This window comes from Salvelinus fontinalis, chromosome 5 (genome assembly GCF_029448725.1).
Source record: "Salvelinus fontinalis isolate EN_2023a chromosome 5, ASM2944872v1, whole genome shotgun sequence".
NCBI classification, from domain to species: Eukaryota; Metazoa; Chordata; class Actinopteri; order Salmoniformes; family Salmonidae; genus Salvelinus; species Salvelinus fontinalis.
Window position 1 is genome coordinate 20,340,465 of NC_074669.1, and position 12,696 is coordinate 20,353,160.

The 12,696-nt window shown below is 40.9% G+C and overlaps 1 protein-coding gene across 1 annotated transcript in view; it reads right to left on the reverse strand.

Annotated features, from left to right (window-relative positions):
• Positions 1 to 12,696, reverse strand: part of LOC129855285 (voltage-dependent R-type calcium channel subunit alpha-1E-like) — a 173,695-nt gene that overhangs the window by 137,551 nt on the left and 23,448 nt on the right. The window lies entirely within an intron of this gene.

The window sequence follows — 12,696 nt, forward strand, 5'->3', positions numbered from 1 at the left end:
AAATCCGAGCTTCTAATTACACCACCTGTCCTCAGTCTCTCATCTTCTCTTGTACATCTGCCATAAACATATTCCCACCGCAACAAAAAAAATAAAGCACTGCGCAAACTTTTTTCCTTTTCAAAAATCTTGCTTGCTTTTCGCTACCACACGGACCACACCACTTCTCAAGCCTTCGATGCGCAACAAGCTAAACTGGTAGTCACAAAGGTACAAGCACTATGTTTGTGCTGTCTTTTCAGCAGGCTTATCCGCAAAGAGGTGGCACCTGTTATGCGAAGCGAGGCTCCACATTACGCACAGAAAACGCGTCTCCATGTTTTGCCCTATGTTTGTCTTCATCTTTAGTCCTTACATTGCAGATAGGCTATGTGCCTCAAATTAAATACCATGAGATAAAGAAAAAATCTATTTCATATAGCCATGGTGATCATTCAAAAGTTTAGTCATCATTTTTGTACTAGCTGCCCTAAAAGTAAGCCTCCAACCTAGTAATGAAAGTATTTGAATGCAAGTAAAAAGACAACATCCATATAGATAAATACGTCAATATTATCAAGATAACATATTTAATGAATAATGTGGAATCTGTTCAGCACCAAAATGTAGAGTAAACACATGTTAGAAATTCATCACAGAGGAGGCATGAGACATTTTAAGAATAGGTTCTCTTTTTAGCAGTTCTCCACTATGAGACAGTCTGTATGGAGATAAAAGGTAATTGCCGGGTAAAAGTCACTGTTTTAGGGCATGATCTCCTAGTGAGGGGGCGTATTGCTGCTGTGTGTTCTGAACGGGAAATGGATATGTGGAGTTAGCACAAGACAGAGGAAACTGCTAGCCTACTTCACCGAAACACTGGCAGATTCCCCAGTTCCAATAAAATCCACATTAAATGTGGATACATCTGTAAAACATTTCTTAAATGTGGAGGAAACTTGCAGTTTTATTCCAAAACTAACATTGATTCTATAATTGGAAGTCAAGAAAAAACCTTCAAAGATTTCACACTGAGGAGGGAAATGATACTAATACTTGCTAGACTAACCACAGCCCACAGAAAACTGTGTGCTCGGAGTGTGAAATCATTACCCATAGTCATATAATTTCTGAAACTGAGAGATTAAAATGATTATGATGTGGGTAGAAAGGATAGGTGCTAATAAGGATCTATTGCCGAGTTAAACTAGCACAATGAAACCAATAGGCCCTAGTAGTATGAATAATTATGAAGCGGGCAGTGATCCGGTATCATCTCGAGGTCATTAGATAGACAGCTGCACTGCATGGAAGGCCAAAATAGAACAAGGGGGAAATCATGCTTTACTTCGTCCAAGGTGAAGAGACATTACAAAGCTTGATTTAAATTTCTGTAAGCCCAAAAAACACAGGACAAATGTATATTATATCGAGACAATAAAGGTTATCCATGTAGACGTGTAGTGTCCATTAAATGAGTAGTGCAAAGGCAAAACAAGAGAGAGGAGGTGTGTTTAATGTTTCAGATTAAAGATACATTAGAAATGATACAAACAATTAAATTGATAGAACCTACAATCTATCTGAAATATTAAAGCTGATTTAATCCCCCCCCCCCAAAAAAAATATACATTGGATGTGTGTCATCAGTTCTATGTGATTTGTTTTCAATATTGGTCCTGACATCTTCATTAGTATAAGAGGAAAGGATCACAGACCTACAGAACAAATGAACTGACATGAGACTCTTCAGAGAATAGCTGCTATTTCTGGAAGCACCTGTCTGCATTGAGGTTTTAAAGGAGCTGCTCGGCTCTTGTCTGAAACCTGATTATGAGACTGATGTTTGTCTAGATTAGTCTTGAACTAAACAAGTCTCTGTTGGGGACACCTACAGATTGTGTTGAATGATGCAGACAGGCTCAGTGAATAGAACAGAATAGACCTGCTGTGTAAATAAGGTATTCTCTGCAGAGAGCCCCTCTAACCACAGAGCCATCCTCTAACCACAGAGCTCCCAGCCTCCCCAAGCTGCCAGAGCTTTCTCTCAAAAGCCAATCATTATTTATTTTTTTAAACGCCAAAGGACGTCTCTGTAGTAACAAAAGTGCACCAGGATGGGGAACGAGTAAACACAAGGACTCAATGTGTGTGCGTGTGTGTGTGTGCCACAAGCGTGCCTATGAGCATGTGTGCTTGTGTATGACATGTCAACACATTTTCATAATGTATTGAATGCATGTGATGAAGAGCATGGGAGCTGCTTCAATAACACAAAATCGATAAAAGGTTCTGACACCGGTTTGGACATATTGTCATGACATGGTGCATTAAAGTAACAAACATACTTTTCCTACTAATCTACAGCGCATTCGGAAAGTATTCAGACCCCTTGACTATTTCCACGTTTTGTTACGTTACAGCCTTATTATAAAATGGATTAAAAAATAAATAAATGTCCTCCTTAATCTACACACAATACACCATAATGACAAAGTGAAAACAGGTTTTTTAGAAAAAAACAGAAATACCTTATTTACATAAGTATTCAGACCCCTTTGCTATGAGAATCGAAATTGAGCTCAGGTGCATCCTGTTTCCATTGATCATCCTTGAGATGTTTCTACAACTTGATTGAAGTCCACCTGTGGTCAATTCAATTGATTGGACATGATTTGGAAAGGCACACACCTATCTATATAAGGTCCCACAGTTGACAGCAATGAGGAGCAAAAACCAAGCAATGAGGTCGAAGGAATTGTTCGTAGAGTTCAGAGACAGGATTGTGTCGAGGCAGAAATCTGGGGAAGGGTCCCAAAACATTTCTGCAGCATTGAAGGTCCCCAAGAACACAGTGGCCTCCATCATTCTTAAATGGAAGAAGTTTGGAACCACTACGACTCTTCCTAGTTCTGGCCGCCTGGCCAAAGTGAGCAATCGCGGAAGGGCCTTGGTCAGGGAGGTGACCAAGAACCCGATGGTCACTGACAGAGCTCCAGACTTTCTCTGTGGAGATAGGAGAACCTTCCAGAAGGACAACCATCTCTGCAGCACTCCACCAATCAGGCCTTTATGGTAGAGTGGCCAGACGGAAGCCACTCCTCAGTAAAAGGCACGACAGCCCGCTTAGACTTTGCCCAAAGGACCTAAAGGACTCTCAGAAACCTGTCATCATTGCTACGGTGAAGCATGGTGGTGGCAGCATCATGCTGTGGGGATATTTTTCAGCGGCAGCAACTGGGAGACTAGTTGGGATCAAGGGAAAGATGAATGGAGCAAAGTAGAGAGAGATCCTTGATGAAAACCTGCTCCAGAGTGCTCAGGACCACAGACTGGGGCGAAGGTTCACCTTCCAAAATGACAACAACTCTAAGCACACAGCCAAGATAACGCAGGAGTGGCTTCGGGACAAGTTTCTGAATATCCTTGAGTGGCCCAGCCAGAGTGGACTTGAACCTGACTGGACATATCTGGAGAGACCTGAAAATAGCTGTGCAGTGATGCTCCCCATCCCACCTGATAGAGCTTGAGAGGATCTGCAGAGAAGAATGGGTGAAACTCCCCAAGTACAGGTGTGCCAAGCTTGTAGCGTCTTACCCAAGAAGACTCAAGGCTGTAATCACTGCCAAAGGTGCTTCAACAAAGTACTGAGTAAAGGGTCTGAATACTTATGTAAATGTAATATTAGATTTTTTATTTCTTTTTATGAATTTGCAAAAAAATCTAAACATCTTGTATTTCTGTGGTATTGTGTGTGGATTGATGAGGGAAAAAAGGTCATCAATTTTAGAATAAGACGTAACAAAATGTTGAAAAAAATCAAGGCGTCTGAATACTTTTTAAATGCATGGTATACACTCTCAAAAGCCTAGCAGCTCTGTTTTGTATTTGTATTTTTTAAGGATTCCCATTAGCTGTTGCCAAGGCAGCAGCTACTCTTCCTGGGGTCCAACAACATTAAGACAGTTATATGCAGTTTAAAATATTACATGACATTACATTTCATAACACTTTACCCAATACATTAAGTGTTTTCCCTCAGGCCACTGCTCCACTATCACATATTTACAATAAATCATCCATGTGTACGTGTGTGTAGAGTGCAGGTTTTATCATGTGTATGTGTATGTGTCTCTTCACAGTCCCTGCTGTTCCATCAGTTCTTTCAAACCAATTCTACTGCTTGCATCAGTTACCTTATGTGGAATAGAGTTCCATGTTGTCATGGCTCGATGTAGTACTGTGTGCCTCCCATAGTCTGTTCTTGACTTAGGAACTATGAAGTGACCTCTGGTGACATGCCTTGTGGGGTATGCATGGGTGTCCGAGCTGTGTGCTAGTAGTTTAAACAGACGGCTTGGTACATTCAGCATGTCAACACTTCTTACAAAAGACAAGTAATGAGGAAGTCAATCTCTCCTCCACTTTGAGCCATGAGAGATGTACAGGCATATTGTTAATGCTAGCTCTCCTTGTACATTTAAGGGCCAGCCGTGCTGCCCTGTTCTGAGCCATTTTACATTTCCGAGGTCCCTCTTTGTGGCACCTGTTCAGACCACACGACTGAACAGTAGTCCAGGTGCGACAAAACTAGAGACTGTAGGACCTGCCTTGTTCATAGTGTTGTTAAAAAGGCAAGCCAGTGCTTTATTATGGACAGCCTTCTCCCCATCTTAGCTACTGTTGAATCAACATGTTTTGATCATAACAGTTAACAATCCAGGGTTACTCCAAGCAGTATAGTCACCTCAACTTGCTCAATTTCCACATTATGTATTACAAGTTATAGCTGAGGTTTATGGTTTAGTGAATGATTTGTCCCAAATACAATGCTTTCAGTTTTTGAAATATTTTAGGACTAACTTATTCCTTGCCACCCATTCTGAAACTAACTGCAGCTCTTTGTTCAGTGTTGCAGTGATTTCACTCGCTGTAGTAGCTGACGTGTATAGTGTTAGACATGCAGAGAGAGAGTGTGCCCCAGACGAGCAGGCCAGTGTCAGGATACCTGATGTTAATCACCCCCGGGTGGATCAAAGTTGAGCGCAACTGTTTCTGCTTTCCTTCGTAAGCCCTGTTAATTAAAGCAGCTAGCCAAGGAGTATCAGCTAGAAATCATTCCGTCGCTACTGCATCCTTGTCATCTTAACAGTAGTTGCCATAGCGACAGTACACCCTTGAATGTCTGATTTGTCCTCCTACTTGCCAACACTGTGCTTTGTGCACAAAAGACACCTTCTCCTTTTCCCCCAACCTCCACCACAGAGCCTGTTTCTCCCCAAGAGCCACACAATTATATTGTCAAGCACACATCACAATGCTTCATTCCCCAAAGGACATTATTATCTACTGTTTCATCAGGTATGGTTTAAACTTTAGAGTGTAGTATGACATGTATTTAGAGTAGTAGCCTATGTAAACATAGCTCAATAAACAAAGGAAAGATAGATATTTTTCTGTCTTATTTTCACCCATTGTCTCTGCCACTTCAGTCATGAATAGCTAGGAAATAACATTGTCAGTTTCAGGTAAGGTTGTACGGTTAGAAGGTTAGATTCTGTAAGGTTCGAAAACATGATTATGTAGTCAAAAGGGTCCACAGCTTGTATCAGCAGCCTTTGGCACCGAATTTCTATGCTAACTGTTCAAGTGCATGCACTGAGACAATAACTTAGACAGTCACATCATGAAAACTTTAAAGGGGAAATCTGCAGTAAGCAGCTGAGGGATGGGGCTGGAGAAATGTAATCCCTCTCAAATTCATAAAAACAGCTATGGATGCAAGGACTGACCACCAATGTGATCAAAATTATAGCTTTGAGGATTTACAATGACATTGTTTCCAAACATTGGAGTAAAACAAGCTTATATTTTGGGTTCTGACGGGGTACACCAGTTGAACTAAGCTCATGAGCCATTTATAAGTTACAATATATTCTTCAAGAATCAATGGGTGTATATCAATCATTTCGAAGTCCAGTCAGTGTATAACTGTACACATTTTAATTCAAGCCAGTACTTGACACACGACACCTGTGCCCCACTACTCTATTTTCATGCACATTATAGTGATACTGTCTGTACTTATAGTGATACTGTCTGTCATTATAGTGATACTGTCTGTCATTATAGTGATACTGTCTGTCGTTATAGTGATACTGTCTGTCATTATAGTGATACTGTCTGTCATTATAGTGATACTGTCTGTCGTTATAGTGATACTGTCTGTCATTATAGTGATACTGTCTGTCATTATAGTGATACTGTCTGTCGTTATAGTGATACTGTCTGTCATTATAGTGATACTGTCTGTCATTATAGTGATACTGTCTGTCATTATAGTGATACTGTCTGTCGTTATAGTGATACTGTCTGTCATTCTAGTGATACTGTCTGTCGTTATAGTGATACTGTCTGTCATTATAGTGATACTGTCTGTCATTATAGTGATACTGTCTGTCGTTATAGTGATACTGTCTGTCATTATAGTGATACTGTCGGTCATTATAGTGATACTGTCTGTCATTCTAGTGATACTGTCTGTCATTCTAGTGATACTGTCTGTCATTATAGTGATACTGTCTGTCATTATAGTGATACTGTCTGTCATTATAGTGATACTGTCTGTCGTTATAGTGATACTGTCTGTCGTTCTAGTGATACTGTCTGTCATTATAGTGATACTGTCGGTCATTATAGTGATACTGTCTGTCATTCTAGTGATACTGTCTGTCATTCTAGTGATACTGTCTGTCATTATAGTGATACTGTCTGTCATTATAGTGATACTGTCTGTCATTATAGTGATACTGTCTGTCGTTATAGTGATACTGTCTGTCATTCTAGTGATACTGTCTGTCATTCTAGTGATACTTTCGGTCATTATAGTGATACTGTCTGTCGTTATAGTGATACTGTCTGTCATTATAGTGATACTGTCTGTCATTATAGTGATACTGTCTGTCATTATAGTGATACTGTCTGTCGTTATAGTGATACTGTCTGTCATTCTAGTGATACTGTCTGTCGTTATAGTGATACTGTCTGTCATTATAGTGATACTGTCTGTCATTATAGTGATACTGTCTGTCGTTATAGTGATACTGTCTGTCATTATAGTGATACTGTCGGTCATTATAGTGATACTGTCTGTCATTCTAGTGATACTGTCTGTCATTCTAGTGATACTGTCTGTCATTATAGTGATACTGTCTGTCATTATAGTGATACTGTCTGTCATTATAGTGATACTGTCTGTCGTTATAGTGATACTGTCTGTCGTTCTAGTGATACTGTCTGTCATTATAGTGATACTGTCGGTCATTATAGTGATACTGTCTGTCATTCTAGTGATACTGTCTGTCATTCTAGTGATACTGTCTGTCATTATAGTGATACTGTCTGTCATTATAGTGATACTGTCTGTCATTATAGTGATACTGTCTGTCGTTATAGTGATACTGTCTGTCATTCTAGTGATACTGTCTGTCATTCTAGTGATACTTTCGGTCATTATAGTGATACTGTCTGTCATTATAGTGATACTGTCTGTCATTATAGTGATACTGTCTGTCGTTATAGTGATACTGTCTGTCATTATAGTGATACTGTCTGTCATTATAGTGATACTGTATGTCATTATAGTGATACTGTCTGTCGTTATAGTGATACTGTCTGTCATTATAGGGCTGTTAGCCCACAAAAGTACAGTGGAGGAAAAATAGAAAGACTCAAAACATCATGATTGTGAAATGAAACCATAAAAAGTAGTGCTACTAACCTGAGTTCTGGTGTTTGGAGGTAGTTTGAACGTAAACCCAATGTAAGTGTCATGATACACTGAAAGTGTTTTAAAACAGAATAGAGGTACTCTGAAACACCAAAGTGGTTCTTCAATCTGAATAATTGGTGTGTTTAAGACTGTTGTTTTAAAAACAAAATGTTTTGGTGGTTTCAGTGCATGTAAAAGGCAGCATCAAAACACACAAAATATTTTGGGGGCAGACTGTGTCTCTCATACAATGAAATGGTTAAGACATGCAAATGGTTTATAGCTTAAATATTGATTGATGATAAGGCCCTATGGAGAATATTTTTTGTGGGATTCCACCGTAATTTCAAATCATCAAATCACATTTTATTTGTCACATGCGCAAGATACAACAGGTGGAGGTAGAACTTACTGTGAAATGCTTACTTACAAGCCCTTAACAAACAATGCAGATTTAAGAAAAATAAGAGTTAAGAAAATATTTACTAAATAAACTAGTTTAAAAAAGTAACACAAAATGATAACAATAACGAGGCTATATATACAGGGGGTAACCGTGCTGAGTCAATGTGCGGGGGTACAGGTTAGTCGAGTTAATTGAGATAATATGTACATGTAAGTAGGGGTAAAGGGACTATGCATAGATAATAAACAGGGAGTAGCAGCAGCAAATAGTCCGGGTAGCCATTTGATTAACTGTTCAGCAGTCTTATGGCTTGGGGGTAGAAGCTGTTTAGGAGCCTTTTGGAACTACACTTGGCACTTCAGTACCGCTTGCCGTGCAGTAGCAGAGAGAACAGTCAATGACTAGGGTGGCTGGAGTCTTTCACAATTTCTCGGGCCTTCCTTTGACACCGCCTGGTATAGAGGTCCTAGATAGCAGGAAGCTTGGTCCCAGTGATGTACTGGGCCGTATGCACTACACTCTGTAGTGCTTTGCAGTCGGATGCTGAGCAGTTGCCATACCAGCCAGTGATGCAATCAGTCAGGATGCTGGTTGCATCAGGTGTTTGGACCATGATAATTTGTTGGTGATGTGGACACCAAGGAACTTGAAAAAGACAACAAAAAAACATATACATAATAAAAACGAATGCAAGTCATTTAAACTATTTGTTAACAAGGCTCTGTTTTTAGAGGACTGCAGGTAGCCTAGTGGTTAGAGCGTTGAGCCAGTACATGAAAGGTTGCAGGATCAAATCCCCGAGCTGACAAGCTAAAAAAATCTGTTGTTCTACCCCTGAACCAGGCAGGTAACCAATTGTTCCCCGGTAGGCTGTCATTGTAAATAAGAATTTGTTCTTAACGGACTTGCCTGGTTAAATTTTTTTGGGGACTTTATTATTCTTTTACACAATGTATGCATGTTTGAAGATGGAAAAGTATACTTCTATATTAGTATTAAGAAGCTTGTTGTGCCATGAGGTGTAATGGATCATGATGAACGGACATGAAAGCCAAAATGACGTTCAGGGATGAGACAACCCATTCCCACAATACAGTATCCTGCAATGCTTGCTGTGAAACCGTCAGTTACTTCTGGTGGATTGAGCACTTTGCTCAACAATGCCTGACAAAGGGGTTAAACTGGCAAATGATCAGATACATAAATCAATGAAAATACTCGAGAACAGGGATCTCCAACAGGACGATCGCGAGGTACGAGTTGCTCGCATCCCACCTATGAGTAGCTCACCAAACAATTCTGAAAGTTATTGTAATTTTCACGTATTACACTGTAAACTGTCAAAAACAAATCTCACAAGAATCAGACACCATAAACTCCCAGCTACTACCTAATCAACGCAACGTTGACATTATGCCACCCCTGGTTAGACACTATTGGCTTAAAAATCTAAACTTAGCACAATAACTGCCAATTCATTTCCAGCAATTTTGCCCCTGTCTGTCAGCGTGGTGTGTGTATTTGTCCATCACTCTGTGTGTAGCCAGTTGATGTGACAACCTTCTTGTGGATTGACAGAAATACAAAACCTTCTCTATTAAATGTTAACTGCAAGGTTTACCTGGCATTAGTATACAATGAGTAAGTATATCGTGTTACTGAGACATTATTTGTAATTTGCAAACTTTGCTATGAAATTAGCAGTAGCAGCATCTCTAGACCAGCACATTAAAGGCACTACACGGCTATTGCTACATGGTCAATCCGTCGTCTGCATTGGTCGTGCAGCATTTAATGCAGAAGTCAGGGCATTCATACTTCATGCGCTTTCCCAAGTAGCACAGCGCTGTTGTGAATTAAGTTGTCAAGGAAGTGAGTTTGTGTTTATACAGGGCCTCCCGCCCTCACCTACCGGCAACCAATCATGTCAATGCAGAGGTAATCAGAGCCCTCCACATTGTTGCATAATTTGAGAGGTGGACGGCGAAGCGATATAGAGCTCAATTTGGCCTCTGAGTGCCTCCTTGAACACTCCTTCCTACATCGTCATTACACAAAATAATAATGGCATTTTATTAATGTTTACATATCTTGCATTACTCATCTCATATGTACAGTTGAAGTCGAAAGTTTACATACACCTTAGCCAAATACATTTAAACTCAGTTTTTCACAATTCCTAACATTTAATGCAAGTAAAAAGACCCTGTCTTAGGTGAGATAGGATCACCACTTAATTTTAAGAATGTGAAATGTCAGAATAATAGTAGAGAGAATTATTTATTTAGTCTTTTATTTCTTTCATCACATTCCCAGTGGGTCAGACGTTTACATACACTCAATTAGTATTTGGTAGCATTGCCTTTAAATTGCTTAACTTGGGTCAAACGTTTCGGGTAGCCTTCCACAAGCTTCCCACAATAAGTTGGGTGAATTTTGGCCCATTCCTCCTGACAGAGCTGGGGTAATTGAGTCAGGTTTGTAGGCCTCCTTGCTCACACACGCTTCCTCAGTTCTGCTCACACATTTTCTATAGGATTGAGGTCAGGGTATTGTGATGGCCACTCCAACACCTTGACTTTGTTGTCCTTAAGCCATTTTACCACAACTTTGGAAGTATGCTTGGGGTCATTGTCCATTTGGAAGACCCATTTGTGACCAAGCTTTAACTTCCTGACTGATGTCTTGAGATGTTGCTTCAATATATCCACATCATTTTCCTTCCTCGTGATGCCATCTATTTTGTGAAGTGCACCAGTCCCTCCTGCAGCAAAGCACCCCCACAACATGATGCTGCCACCCCCGTGCTTCACCGTTGGGATGGTGTTCTTCAGCTTGCAAGCCTCCTCCTTTTTCCTCCAAACATAACGATGGTCATTATGGCCAAAAAGTTATATTTTTGTTTCATCAGACCAGAGGACATTTCTCCAAAAAGTACGATCTTTGCCCCCATGTGCAGTTGCAAACCGTAGTCTGGCTTTTTATGGTGGTTTTGGAGCAGTGGCTTCTTCCTTGCTGAGCGGCCTTTCAAGTTATGTCGATATTGGACTCATTTTACTGTAGATATAGATACTTTTGTACCTGTTTCCTCCAGCATCTTCACAAGGTCCTTTGCTGTTGTTCTGGGATTGATTTGCACGTTTTGCACCAAAGTGCGTTCATCTCTCGGAGACAGAACGCGTCTCCTTCCTGAGCGGTATGACGGCTGCGTGGTCCCATGGTGTTTATACTTGCGTACTATTGTTTGTATTGTTTGAACGTGGTACCTTCAGGCGTTTGGAAATTGCTCCCAAGGATGAACCAGACTTGTGGAGGTCTACAATTTCTGAGGTTGTCACGTTCCTGACCTATTTCTGTTAGTTTGTTATATGTGTTAGTTGGTCAGGACGTGAGTTTGGGTGGGCATTCTATGTTTTCTGTTTCTGTGTTGGTTTATTGGGTTGCCTGGTATGGCTCTTAATTAGAGGCAGGTGTTTGGCGTTCCTCTAATTGTGACGACCCTCCCACTCTGTCTACCGCTTTCTCTCTCTTTAATCTTGTTTCCTTATTAGGATGCTGGTGGGCGGAGTTGGGAGGGTCGTCAGCTACATGGGAAACACCTGGGCCCACTCTCCCAAGATAAATACACCACTTCCCCATTCATGGGGGAGACTCTCTCCAGGCAGATACCTTGACAGATTTGTTTGTGTTTCGGTTATGTTTCATGGTGCTTTTTGGTTGTTTGTGTTAGCATCTTTCAACACCCTGCATTATCACATTCATGCATGCAAAACACTCACTTACACTACTGATTACTGATTACACATCCCATTGTATATTATACCTAGTTTCGTTAGTTAAATAAATATATTTTGGTTACTCCTTATCTCCACGTGGTCTCCCTTTTGTTACGGGCTCTGAGCCGGTTCGTGACAAGTGGGGGCTCATCCGGGATATTTGAACGTATTGGTTTGGGAGAACGTGGAGGTACGTGTTTGGTTTGCGTATTTTGTTTGAGTTTGATAGGCCCAGTATTGGTGGCCTTTGTTGTTTGGTTTGTGTGCTGCGTTGGAGAGAGTATAATGGTTCGTTTCCAGGCCCTGCCCAGCCTGGAAACTCTTGTTCTACTTTCTGTTGGGACATCGGTCTGAGGTGAGTAATCGGCTGTGTACCTCAGTGGGAGATTTGGGTAGGGTAGTGGAACTTGCTACCCGGAGCTATAGCCTTTTACCCCTGATAGGCTTAGCGACCTGTTTCATTTTTGAAATATGTTGGGCATGGTTAATGTTTGTTATTTTTGTGTGGTGTCTGTGGACTGAGCAGTTGTCTCGGGGGCACATCCGTGGCTTGGTGGAATCTACCAGCGTGCTGGGGGGTTTATTTCCTTGCCAGCGGGCTACAGTGTGTAAATCCCCACCGCAAATCCACACGAAGACTAGGGTTGAGTTAATGTAGGTTTTGGGGAAGCTCCGTATCTCATCTCTCTTCTGTGGTACTCAGGGTGATTGTCATTTCTTGGGTTGTGGTCTGGTGTGCTCAGCAGAGGGGAAGAGTGAGAATT